We start from the raw sequence: 13,771 nt of genomic DNA on the forward strand, positions 1-13,771 counted from the left end.
CCTATGAGTTCAGCAAAGAAGCACGTGGACCTCGCTTGCACCTCCGGGGAACGGGCACATTTGTAACCGCCCCTCTCCTTGCTGCCTGCCCAAATGTGATTCTGATTTACACATCCGCATGCGGCTGACGGATGGATGATGGCCTATTTTGTGGGTGCTGGGTGCTGACTGAGCCCCAGGACAGGTGTAAAATGACACCTGCTCTCAAGGAGCCTCCATTGTTTTCTCTTCAACCAGAAACATCCCCCAAGTCAAGCTACACTGTGAGAAGGAAGCACAGGGCAATGAAACGCAGGTGGGAGCACCAGGCCCTCCAAGATGGCCAAGCTGGGAACACAGTTCCCCGGGGGTCCGAAGCGGGCCACGTCGATGTGGGTCTGAGCCTGGTTTGAGAGGTGCAGTCTGGACGGGTAGACAGGAAGGTGGAAGGTGTTTCAGGTGAGGAGAGGGTGAGAGGGAAGTCTCGAGGCAGGACAGAGAAAAGCTGGTGAAGGAATCACGAAGAAACTGATATGGCCGAGGCAGGAGATTTTGAAGGCCCGGCTGCAAAGTGCCTGAGGTTGGATTTCGGGGGGCTTGAAGCCTGCTGTCCTTTTCCACTCAGGCTAGCGGAGGTCCGGATGTATCCAAGCAGAGGAGATGCAGAAACCCAGTAGACTGGCTGAGGGCGCAGCGTGCACGCAAAACAAGAGGTCACGGGCCAGGGAGCTGAGCCTGGCGGCAGCAGGGCCAGAAAAAAGGAATAAAACAAGAGAAAAGGGGGCAACTTTGAGAAAAATTTCCAAATAATTGATGATGAATACGAACTTCAAATATCAAAAATCCACCTTTTGCATGCTCATTTTTAACTATCCCCTTATAGAGTTAGCAAACAACCCACCTGCCCCAAACTGGTGCTCATTTCACTACCACCTAAATTATAACTCCTTAATTATGAGCCCATCACCTAGTCTCCTTTCCTAAAATCAATCCAGAAGCTGCCATATACAAACTTCTATTTAATAAAATGAACAACTGTGATGACACGCCAGGAGCAAAACCCTAATTGTGTTAAACCCGGCATTTTGCTTTGACAACCAAGTACCTGTTTTATTTTTTTAAATACTTTCTCTCTTTAAAGCACCTGCTTTCTTTACATATTGACTTCCAAAGGAAGAGCTTAATTTTTATTGGCAAGAACAGAAGTTATTCTCGACAACAACAAAGGAAAAGCTATGCTCCATAGAAGAGTCGCCTGCTACATTAAATAATACACAAGAATATCAACCAAAAACCACAAATCAAACCGGGGCCAACCCCGTTTTCCCACATGAAAGCCACAGTGTGATAACCTCACCCCTTTGGAATTAGGCTGCAGTTCTTATTATACGAGTGTGGCCGTACCACCCCAGTTCGGGATGGCTGTATTTCCATTAGAATTGCCTGTCCTTCATTGCCTTTTCCTCCACCCCCCTGCGCCCAAGTCCAGTTATTCAGTGAGTTATAATTTGGCACTAAAATTCAATTAAGCTGAAACTTTGGTCATACATGGTCTTTTTCTCAGCAAAGCATAATTTCTTTGACCCATTTTCCAAACGTCGGCTGATCGATTTGAAAGCAGACAGAGGTAAAAGTTGATTTCAATCGAGCTCACATTTCTAGAAACTGGCTGGAATTTTTTTTTTTTTTTTTAAACTTCAAACAAACAGTCAGGATGGGGAGTTACTTATGAAAGTGCTTGAGGTTTTCATAGCCCTTGTCAAACAGAGACCTCGGACCGCTCGGCAGACTTTAATTAATGTCCACTCCGGCCCTGCAAGCCATTTTCCCAGTGGAAATTCCGATGAGAAAGGAAGGAGTGAGGGGTTCAAGGTCGCACTGTTGTGAGTGGGCTGCGGAACTAGGGATTGAAACCCCGCGGTTCCCAATGAGCCGGCGAAAGTCTGTCGAAGTACTGAGCACCCCTATTGAGGACTGTGGGAGTTTGGGCCGCTCTAATGGGATTGTGTTCGGTGCTTCAGGCTGTCCTTTAAAAGATTCCATGGCACCAGCGAAGCTCCAATAAAAGGGCCTCCCTAATTGCTTTCTGACTTTCTATGAAACTTTCTAAGCTATACTGACATCCTCGACTACAACGACGGAATTAAAGAGCGGAGAAAGGCGAGACAAAGTGGGTGTGCGGAGAGAAAGCGGTTCTCAGAGAAGCGTGTGGGAGGTCGGGGGTAATTCGGGGGAGGGGAGACGGGGCGGGTGTTAAATCGGTGCCGGGGAAAGAAAAATATGAGTGTTCTCTTTTGTGCGAGACAAACAGCTGAGCGCGGGGAGGTCGGGGCCGGAGTCACGCGGCTCCGGGCTGCAGCTGCCGCCGTGGGGCCGGGGTCCTGGGCGGCCCCCGGGCGTCGCGGCCGGCGGCGGGCGGCGGCCCCGGCATCGCGGCGGCGCGGGCGCGGGCGGCCGCTGTCCTCGCACGACCCCGGCCCGTCCAGAGCGCGCCCCGCGCCGACCCTCGAGGAGGAGCGAGGGGAGCGCGGTTCGGGCGCCCGAGCAAGGTAAGCACCCGTGGGGGACCCTCAGCCCTCGACCGCGCGCCCCGGCCGGCTTTCCGCCGCTCTGGGCTGGCGAGCCGACGGGAGGCCGCAGGCCGGCCCCACCGCCCCGGCCTGGTGTTCCCCGCGCGCCTAGGGCCCGACGCCGGAGCCTGGGCCCCCGGAGACCCGCCACCGCGGCGCCCGGCCTGGGCCTGGCCCCGGGACCCTCGGGGGCTCACTCCGGGCCCGGGAGGCCAGACGGAGCCCAAGAGAGCATCGGTGACCTGCCCAGGCCGCCCATGGCGGGGGTCACCCTCCCTCCGAACCACTCCGTGGGCAGGGCCTTACCAGGGTCCCGGCCGGGCGCTCGGCGTCGGCGGGCAGGCGACGCGTCCCGGGCGCCCTCCGAGAGCCCCCCGCCGCCCCCTCAAGCGGTCCCCCTGCGCAGGCGCGGGCCGGAGGAGGCCAGGCCTTTCCGGCTTGGGGGCGCGGGCTCCGGCCCGGACCTGGGTCGCTGCCCTGCCCGGCCACCCGGTCACCCGAGGGCGATGGCATATTGCGGGGGGGGGGGGGGTTGGGGGGGGGCGGGGGGCGTGGAGGGGGCCAAGAGATGGCGGCGTCGGCGAGGCCCAGGCGCCGGCAATCAAAGGCTGGGGATGGCGGCCCGCCGCGTTGCCCCAGGCCAGGCCCGGGGCATGAAAGGATCTTTATCCTCGAGTGACACGGCCAGCGGTTTCCTCCTGCCTCCCCCGCCCGCGTCCTTAATTGGGGCCGGCTGCTAATGTGATTAAAGGCTAGTTAAATGTTTCTCGGGGCAGACGGTGGGAAGAGGCCGAGACCCCTTCCCCTCCCCGGGGTCACGCCAGGCCCTTGGTCAGGGGGTCGACGGTGGTGCCAACCCCAGGACGGCTTGGCCAGGGGCCCGCCGATTGTTCGCCCCCGGGAAGGGAGGCCGCGGGCGGGCGGGCGGGCTGCTGGGGCTTTATGTAAGCCGGTGGGCTTCGGGCCCGGCCGGATTTGGGGATTCTTTTCGCACAGTTTCCATTTTCTGGCGGTTGGAACGGCGCCCCGGGCCCTCGGGGCCCTCCCCCTCCGGTGCCTGGCGCCTGCGGGGCCCAGCCGCCGAGGCCGGCCCGGGGTTGCGGGGCGTTGGGGGTCTGGCGGGCTCGGAGCAGGTCGGCTTGGGGGTCTCCCCACCGAGGACGGTGACTCGGGATGGTGGTGCGGGACTGGGGAGTGGTGGCCAGGCAGAGCCCCCGACCCGCAGCGCCCCCGGGCCTTGGCCGCGGCCGGGTTCCCAGGTCGGCGGCGGCGTGGGTGGTCGCGCCCTCCCCAGAGGGCAGGGCGTCCTAGCCTCCCGGGTCGCGGGCCGACAGCAAGTGTCTGCACCGCGCTGCCCCACTGCGCCCGCTTCCGATGGCGCCTGCGGGCTCCTGCCCCGCGCGCAGAGGTCCTGGGTACCCGTCCTCCAGCCTGCCCGACCTGGCGGAGGCAGTGCGCCCCGGGACAGCGCCGTGGCGCCCCGCGCAGGGAAGGCCGGGCCAGTGCCTAGGGCAGCGGAGGGCGAGCTCCGAGCCCCGGCCTCATAGCTCGCTCCCTGCCCATGGCCCTGTTCCCCCCCAGGCCCCGCAGGACCGGCCGTGCGCTTGCGGGGGGGGGGGGGGGGGTCATTGTTGGGGGAGGGGTCCCCGAGAGGCCAAGAGTGCGACCCAGCTGAGTCCCCGCGCCTCTGAAGTTGCAAATCTGGAACCAGTTAGGATGGAGGAGGCAGATGAAAGCCCAGTGGAAGCCAGGCGGAGAAATGAGCCCAGGGTGTCCGTCAGGCGGCCTTGGCCGTGCGCTTCGGCGGTGGCGACTCAGGCGCACGGGGCCGGGCACAGCAGGTGGGACGGGCCGCGCACCTTCCTCCAGCCCCTGCGGGGGTCTCTCCCCCGCCTCCGTGCGCCGCAGAAAAGGAAAATGCTAGAAAACCCGAAGGCCGCGCCGTGCCCAGGCCGCGGGACAGCAGGAGTGCGCCCAGGGGCTGCGGGCCGAGCCGGCCTCCGGGCAAGGACGAGGTCGTCGGGCGCCGTCGCCGCGCCGCCTCCGAGAACCAGGACCCGCGCCGGGGCAGCTGCCCCGCCGTGCCCGTGAGCGACACTTGCCATTTAAAACACAACACGATGTTTTAAACTAATGTTACGTAAGCAAGCGTGCCTCCGTGGAAATTTTACATATCGATTGTTTACTTTATTCCAAGTATTCTCTGAAATAGTCTGCAGAACTTTTCATATCTAACAAATGTCAGATTGAACAGATCAGAAGATATGAAAGGAAAAGAATGACATTTTAATGTAAGTGGAGTGAAAGCAGACGGTATTTTTTAATAATATTTTTGTCAAAATGTATGGTGGCTCTAAAATTTTGTCATGTTCAAAATCTATAATTATTTGATATTTAAAATACACATTTTGTACATTTTTCAACCCAAAAAAAACCCAGTACAAAATAAAAGCCAGAAACCAAGAAAAGCCTAAAGAGAAAATGGGCAGCGAGGAACCAAAGCCTTTGCCCCGATATCCTGTTTTCTTCTTTTCTTCCCTAAGACCCTGGAGGAAAATACAGTGAAAATAAAATAATTTCATTTTAAACTAACACGTAGATGTAATTAATTTCGTTCCAGATGGGTCTAAGGGACCTGGCTGTTGTAGTGTACTCAGAAAATGCTAGACTCAAGGTGATTTTCCTTCCTTCAGCTGCTCAGAGAACTGTAAGGAAAAATCATGAGCTCCAGCCTCATGATTTTTTTTTTAATCTGATTTTTGAACACAGATAAAATTAGAATCATCTTCCACTTGAGATAAAAGTTGCACAGGCAAAATCACCAATTTTTTTAACTGAAAGAATATCTGGCTTTGTTTTGTACAAAACAGCACTATTTCACTATTATGTAACAAACTGATTGACCTTGGGTTTGTTTGAACTACAACTGCCCTTAAGTCAGTAACCCCAATGGTGGTAAAAAAAAAAAAAAAAAAAAAAAAAAAATCCATTTTTCAACTCATCTACCATTTGTACTGAAATGGCTTTTCCAGTGATATCGTTTCAATAAGTGAGTAGCACAGAGTAAAACAAATAATCTGTGTGTTCCTGGTAAATAATTTTCTGTTTCAAAAAATCAAAAATAAGTTGGCTGTTGCTTTTTAGGAATAACCTTTAAACTGGACAGGAAAGGGGAAAATACGTTTTTGTTGATACTTGGAAACCCGGGAGCAGAGCTGAGATACAGCTAGTTTCACTATAGTATGAGGGGAAACAACGCTCCACACGTTGGGACTACGGTGGGGCTTATTGGAATGCCAGGCTCGGATGTTTGTTTATATCTATGCAGACACGGCTGGGACCCCTTACATGTGTGAGGATGTGACGAAAGGAAGCCAGAGGGTTGCGTGTGCGTGGGAGTGCAGGGGGTGCCCTGGGCGTGCAGATCGGACCCACACCCGGCCTGGCAGCCTGGGCATCTCGCATCCTGCTACCCCCGTGTCCATGTTTTGGTCCCATCCGGAGGGCCCTCCTCCATTTTATGATGCTTTCTCTCCTTTAAAAACTCCCCAGCGGCCCACTCAGCAGCCTCGTTGGGGGTCCATTGGTCATTTTCACAAAAACAAGTGACCAAAGTATGGACCAAAACTTGGGATCCGAGGAATCCCTGGGCTCCCTTGGCACATCGAGAGGTCCAGCCCGAAGAGCAAGGCAGCCAGGGGACATCTTTGTTCACATCGTACGAAGCCGGGCGACGGTGCTTCCAACCTCAGTCCTGGTTATGGACACGGTCCCATTTATATGTGTGAGAGCGTTTGGGATTTTTTTCGTTTCTGTTTTCATTTTGTTCTGTTCTTCTGGGAAAACAAACGTCCCCTCTGTGGCACCTGGGCTGGCCAGTGCAGCAAACGGGAAAACCAGCCAGGGCAGGAGGAGGATGTGGCCTCACGTTGGAATGCCAGCTTGCTTTGTGCTTCTTTATTACAGCTGAAGGTTTCAAGGGGCCTAGAGCTGCCCAAACCGCAGGCCTGTTCCCAGGAAGGGAAGGAACACTTCACTGCCGCAAGGAAGCCCCTGCAGACCTGGTGTCTGAAGATTCTCCCCAGCCTTCCTCAGGGAGATCGGCCCCCAGCACCCTCCAAGGATCAAAACAGCCAACTCACGTGTTCTGAACATCAGAATGTTCAAGGATATTTAGAAAACTAGACGGCTGGCCTCTGGTGTTGGAGACCTTAAAAGTAGATGGCAATAATAAACAAAAGGAGTGACGGTGTCTGGGAATGCCCAAAGGAGAGGAGAAGGCTTCACCTGAAAATGGACCTGCCGGGGTTTTCGCCCATGTCCGGGGCTCCCAGCACAAGCCTGGCCTTTCTCTGGTTGGAGCAGGACCGTTTGGAGAAAGTCAGATACATGGGGCCAGACCCCCACTCCAGCCAGACTGAGTGACCCGATTGGAAAATGAATCTGATCACCCCAAAGCCTTCCTCCAGGTGCCCACCGCTGGCCGGAGGGAGCTCAGACTCCTTCCCCAGCAGGCCTCCCAGCCGGGCCTGGCATTTCTTGGCCCATGCCCTCCCATCACCCAGACCTCCCTTTCTGCCCCAAGACACTCTTCTCTCTGTCACTTACACGGCCCCGGGGCAGGAGAGCTCTCACTCTGCCCACTCCCTGTGACCACACGGGCGTCAGTGCCTCTCAGCGCCTCTCCTGGTGGAGCAGCTTTGGGACCTTGGTTTGGGGACCTTGGGGGCACCCCTGGCCCGCAGGTGGGAACTCAGTGGAACTCACAGAGAGAAGACAACATTGCCTGTCGGGCCCAGGGCCAGGGTCTTGGGACCCCCCCCTTTCAGCTGCAGTCAGACATCAACACCCTGAGTGCTCGGACCCCGCACAGTGGTGCCGCCACCTTGCTGAGCCAGCCGCGCTGGCGTGCGGGCAGGGCCTCGGGGCGGAAACCCCCCAGCACGTCCTGGCTCCTGTGCTGTGCCCGGCGCTGGCGTTCTTGTTCAGAGAACAAAGGCCCGGAGGCCCCTGCAGAACAGAGAAAGGCTGAAAGCAGTGGCTTTCAAAGCTGGCTGACCGTGGCCAGGGTAAGAAAGACACCGTCCATCTCATCCCAGTGCCCACATAACGGCTTCATGTTAAATAAGTAACGAGCTCTTGATGCACGTATAACTGAGAAGTCTTCCACAAAAGGAGACTTCTCTAACTGTGCATCGTGAATTCTGACATTTGGTACCCTATTTCTTTTCTGCCCAGTGATGGCTGCCACCTGCTAAAGTGATCCCATGAGCTCCGTGGGTCGCAGCTTGGACTTCGCAGCTCACTGTTTTCAGAGCTGCGGGGCGGGGTGCGGAGCTCAGGACTCAGCCCCACCATCCCCACCTGCTACTCTTGCTTTCCCCAGTTCCAGCCCTGGACTCAGACCATCCCGCTGAGGTTCGGGCCACCACTTCCCAGCACCATGGCACTGGGGAAGTCACCTCCCTTCACCGAGCTTCCTCTCATAGTGGGGACGACAGCAGCCACCTCCTAGGGTGGGATCAAATGAGATCGTGCGGGGCTTGTCTTCCCAGGGCTCCCTGCCGCACCTCTGGTCCTGCCCAGGATGCCTGCCCCCAGATCAGCCTCCCAGTAAAACCCTTCTCCCGCCGCCAGCTCAGCTCCAGGCTTCCCTTCAGGCCACCTCCTGGGTTCCCACTGCAGATTTCGGGACTCGTGGACCCGTGCAGTCCAGGGCAGCATCGGCAGAGCCCGGATTAAGTCATGCTGCCCCCGTAGAACCCCAAGGCACGTGGGAGCGGGTGCTCTACCACCCATGCCGGCATGTGCGGACAATCTGTCTGCCGGGTGCCTCAGTGCCAGGCCCTGACAGCAGCACGGGAGATGTGGGAGCTGCTCTAACCCATGTGTGGCCCAGAGAGGGTAGTCACGTGACTGTGGATCACACAGCAAGGGGCAGAGCTGGGGTTAGGCCAGCTCTCCTGGCCTTGGAAGACCATGACCCTCTGCCTGACGAGCAGCCGCTGCGGTCCACGGCCAGCGTCCTCCCTCTAGGGAAGGGGCGCTGAGCGCCTGTGTTCCGTGGGGAGGCCCCCAGAAGACAGGGAGGAGAGCTAGTCCCTGGCTGCCCACCTTCACCTCCCGGGCCCTGGGAGAGCTGAGTTCATTTTCCTCTGACTGCTTCTGAATGGCCGCCCTCAGGGGCGGAACCACAGCCCTCCTGCTCCAGCCTCAGTGGGCCCTCCCGCCACCTCAGTGATTGTCAGACACGTGGCCAGGAAGGGCTGCCCCTGCGTCCTCTGTACACACACGCGCACACGCGCAGGTGTACGTGCACTCGTGCACACACACCTACGCACACGCGCACGTGCTCTCATGCACATACACACACACTAGCGCACAGGTACGCACACGTGCGCACACACACGCTTCCCTTGTGTCTTTTAGTTGGCAGATTGCTTTCGTACTCTTTAACCTTTCTAGCCTTTCTGTAAGCAAGAAATAAAAAGTAGGATATGGATTGCTAACTTACTCTTGGGGTGAGTAATAGAATTGGGGGCAACATGGAATCTGGTGGGAGTGGTCTGTGACTGGATCTTTCCCCTCAAGTCTGTTTCTGGCTCCGTGAGTCTCCGGTGGCCCTAGGATAAGAGACGCCATGCAGGGAAGCTCCGTGCCCACCGGACGTGGCCGGAAGCCTGCTGTAGGCCCAGCTCTGCTCTCGACGCTGGGTCCCTGCCCGTGGAGCTAACTTCCTAGTGGGAGATGGACAGGCAGTGCAGGGGGTAGAGCGGAGACGGACCGCGTCTGGAGCAGGTGGCCAGGGAAGGTGGTGCTGAAGAGGAAAGTGCCAGTGAGGCTCTGCAGGAAGGTTCTGGCACCTGTATGTGCAAAGGCCTGATCCAGGACCTGGCTCAGCACCAGAGATGCAGGAAGGGGCAAGTGACAGGAGAAGAAAGGGAAAGGAATGGTGGGGTCTTTTTGGCCCCTCCAACCCAGAATATTCCACCTCCCCCACCCCAGACACCAAGGGTGCTGAGGGGCCCTCCTAGGGCACCCACTGAGCTGTGGACCTGCTCTGTGCAGCCAATCCCATCTGTGTGGGTTTTATAACTGTCCTGAGTTGATATTCCCCTTTACTTGGTTTTGTTGATCTGACAGCCTTTTTATAGCTTTGAGGTTGTTCTTGTATGATCCAGCTTCTACCCTGCCCATCAACAGATGAATGGATAAAGAAGATGTGGTATGTATATACGCAATGGAATAGTACTCAGCCATAAAAAAGAGTAAAATACTGCCATTTGCAGCAACATGGATGGACACAGAGATGATCATACTAAGTGAAGTAAGTCGGACAGAGAAAGACAAATATCATACGATATCACTTATATGTGGAACCTAAAACATAATACAAATGAATCTATATACAAAACAGAAACACACTCACAGACATAGAAAACAAACTAATGGTTACCAAAGGGGAAAGGGAGGGGGGGAGGAATAAATTAGGAGTATGGGATTAATAGATACATACTCCTATATACAGGACAAACAAGGACTTACTGTATAGCACAGGGAACTATATTCAATATCTAGTAGTAACCTATAGTAGAAAATAATCTGAAAAAATAACTGAATCACTTTGCTGTACACCTGAAACTAACACAATACTGAAACTCAACTATATTTCAAAAAAAATAAAGGGGCTTCCCTGGTCCATGCTTCCACTGCAGGGGGCTCGGGTTTGATCCCTGGTTGGGGAACTAAGATTCCCCCAAGCGGCGCAGCGTGGCCAAAAATTAGAAGAAAAAAAAAAAAATACATACACTTACTCTGTCAGTTCTGGAGGCCAGGAGTCTGAAACTGAAGTGTGGGCAGGGCCCTGCTTCCTCTGGAGGCCCTGGGGGAGCTTCCTTCCTGCCTCCCGCCTCTGGTGGCCCCAGGCATTCCTTGACTTGTGGCCGCATCACTACAGTCTCTTCCTCCTGGGTCACTTGCCATCCTCTCCCTGTGTCTCTGTGTTTCTCCTCCACTACTTATGAGGACACCCATCATTGGATTTAGGGCTCACCCTAATCCAGTATGACCTCATCTTAACTGATTACATTTGCAAAGACCGCATATCCAAATAAGGTCACGTTCTGAGGTTCTGGGTGGACATGAGTTTGAGGGGATGTGGCTCAACCCCGTACAACCCCCCTGCCCCGAGCTCTCTAAAGAGAGAAGGCTCTTGGACGGCCGGGGTGGCTGTGGTGTGAGACAGAGTTTGCTTCTAGGCTAAGGTGGGCACCACAGCAGCCACTGGGAATTTCCTGACCAGCTGGGCCAGGGGTGTTCACGTGGCTTCTGCCGTGTCAAGTCGGGGGCAGTGACGGTATGGGGGCAAGCCAGCAACCAGTGGGAGACCAAGGGCCTGCAGAAGACGCTGTGGGCAGGAGGACGGGGAGGAGCGGAGACAGAGCCCCAGGCAGAGAGCAGCTGCCTGGCCCCGTGGTGTGTGCTCTTTCCAGGCTGGCTGTCCCTCCAAAGCCCTCTTTTTACAGCACGTATGGTAAACATCTACAGTTCTGTTGGCCCGACATCCCAGGGTTTACCTTCCCCGCTGTGGATCTTATAGTTCGGGTGGAGATGGAGCAACAGGGCCCCAGCTGGACACATGACCCATGCCTGGCCCAGCAGCATGTCCCATCCCTCTGGACGCTGTGACTGACCACTCAGGAGTGGACACAGGGCAGAGTTGGGCCAAGTCAGGAGCTGAGCGGGAGCTGAGATTGTTGAAGGGTAGAATGACCCGAAGACCTGACAGCCACCCTGCACCTTGTGGGGGGGGGGACCCCGCTGGACAGAGAAGATGACCTGGAGGAGAGCTGAGCTCAGACAGACAGACGTGGTGACGTCATTTAAGCCACTGGGTCCAGCTGAACTTGAACTCCTTGATCAGAAGAACCCGTAAATTTACCTTTAAGCCAGTTTGAGTGGCATTTCTATGCTGGCTGGCCGCGTCCGTACCCCCCGCCATGCCCTGCATGCCGGCAGGACAGGAAGGGGTTCACAGAAAGTGTGTCCAAGCCGGGAACCGAGTCTACACACAAAGCTCTGTCCACACTCCGGTGGGACAGACTGTGGAGGGTTGTGGCCGTGCCCCAGGGGCAGAAAGGCTGAAACCAGGTCCCAAATGTGACCGAGAGGAGATGTGCCCCAGGGCTCCGCACAGATGACCAAGACCAAGTCTGCGTTCTCACCCTGGGGTACCAGGCCTGCCCCGCCATCACTCTGTGGGCAGGCTGGGCTGTGCATACACTTCAAGGGGAATCTTGGCCCCCCGGTCTCTGGGCATGGAGGACCCCCGGCTGCTGCATCTAAGGCCTCCCTTGTAAGGTGGCAGCTAGGAGGCCAGGCTCAGGGACATGAGGACTGGGGCTTGGGGGCCCATGTAGAGGCAGAAGACCCCCTTTGCAGGTGGACAGACATGGAGAAGGAAGGTCGCTGATGGGGATGGGGTTGCATTGCTCTTCAGCCTCGGGGGTAAGGGGCCTCAAGCCAGCACTCAGGGGCTGCCTTCACAGTTCCTCCGCAGCCTAGTTTTCTCCCCTGTAAGGTGAGGGCCTTTGTCTTTTGGGGTACCTCCATTTCTAATGTTCCAGAGCTCTAAAAATCAACGTAACCCACCAGTAGGAGGCCTGTGGCTGGAGCCCACCGTTTCCTGACGTGACCATCAGGAGACTGGCCCAAGAGAAAGCGTGAGCTGGTCTCCATGGAGACAGGACCAGTATCCCAGAGGACCGCTGGTCCAGCCTTCCTCTGACCTGAAGCAGGAGCAAGGCCATGTGCTGGCATCTGCCACCGTCTTAAAGGCCTGAGGTCATCTAAGCCACTCCCATTGTTTTACAGATGGGGAAACTGAGGCCAGGGGAGGGGAAGCTTCTGGCGAGATCACAGAGCTGGTCAGGGGCAGAGCTGGACGCCTGCCACGCCGAGGCTCCTCCGTCGCCCCTGGAAACCTGGCCCTTGTTGGAGCCTGAAGTAGCCTTTCTGCACAGGCTGCCGAGACACCTGTGGTCACCAATGGCAACATTACCCTCTCGACAGCCATGTGAGTTACAGAGCAACGGCCTCAAGCTCAAGTGCGCGCTGGATTCAGAGACCAGATGAGACGAGCAAGGCAGCCACTTGGGGGCCAAATGGTCTTTCAGTTCTGTCCTGGACTAAATATAGTTCCTGGGCAGGTTTGATCTTGGTTATCAAGCAACTGTGGCACAGAAATAACTGGTCTCATCTTTCCCAGCCCCAGTTCAGGGTGGCAGGGCGGCCCTGTGGGCCTGGCGTGGGTGCCAGATGGACCCCCTGTGATTCCTCGAGCAAGGTAGCCCCTTCCCTCGGCCCCCCCCCTTGCCCACTTTGGGCTAGAAATCATGCAGGATTCTCCCACGTCCCACATTCTGGAAATCATGGGAAATAGCTATTTCCATAAGCAAGCGCCCAGGGACCCCGCCAAGACTGGGGGTCACTTGCTGGAGTCCTGGTTTTTTCTTTTTTCTTTATTTTTTTTAAAATTTTTATTGGAGTAGAGTTGATCTACAATGTTGTGTTAGTTTCTGCTGTACAGCAAAGTGAGTCAGTTATACATATACATGTATCCACTCTTTTATAGATTCTTTTCCCATATAGGTCGTTAGAGTGTCGAGTAGAGTTCCCTGGGCTATACAGTAGGTCCTTATTAGTTATCTATTTTATATATAGTAGTGTGTACATGTCAACCCCAATCTCCCAAGTCCTAGTTTTTTCTTCAATTCTCTTCCTAGAGACAGTATTCTCTCTTTTGTGGGAGGGGGGAGTGAGTTTTTAAAATGACATGACTGTGTTTGCCTCTTTAATACAGAAAAACACAATAAAGGAGTTAAAGGCTTATTACCTGTATCCAGGATACCCTTTGACATTTTCTCAAATAGAGTCACACACTCACCTGGGAAGAAAATGCAGAGGACACAAAGGTAAACAAGGAGAACTGAAAGCCCCCGCCCCGCCCCTCTCCAGCTGATCCCGAGGCACACAGGGGCCAGGGGCTCAGGCTCCCGTCCCCACACCCTCCTTACCTCCCCGGGCCTCGGTTTCTTCATCTGCAAAGTAGGTAGGATGGTAATACCCACCTCCTGGGATCTTCTAAGGACCCAATGAGTTAACAGCGTGCAGAGACCTGGGAGCTGGGTCTTGGTAACCGGGGCCCATGTGCCCACTGCCGG

General features: G+C 55.7%; 1 long non-coding RNA gene across 1 annotated transcript in view; it reads left to right on the forward strand.

Annotated features, from left to right (window-relative positions):
* The first annotated feature begins 2,458 nt into the window (after nt 1–2,458).
* Nucleotides 2,459–13,771, forward strand: part of LOC133085713 (uncharacterized) — a 30,855-nt gene continuing 19,542 nt past the window's right edge. The window contains exon 1 of the long non-coding RNA XR_009699586.1: nt 2,459–2,528. This is a non-coding gene — a long non-coding RNA (uncharacterized LOC133085713). The remainder of the gene's footprint in view (nt 2,529–13,771) is intronic.

Source organism: Eubalaena glacialis, chromosome 2 (genome assembly GCF_028564815.1).
Source record: "Eubalaena glacialis isolate mEubGla1 chromosome 2, mEubGla1.1.hap2.+ XY, whole genome shotgun sequence".
Lineage (NCBI taxonomy): Eukaryota > Metazoa > Chordata > Mammalia > Artiodactyla > Balaenidae > Eubalaena > Eubalaena glacialis.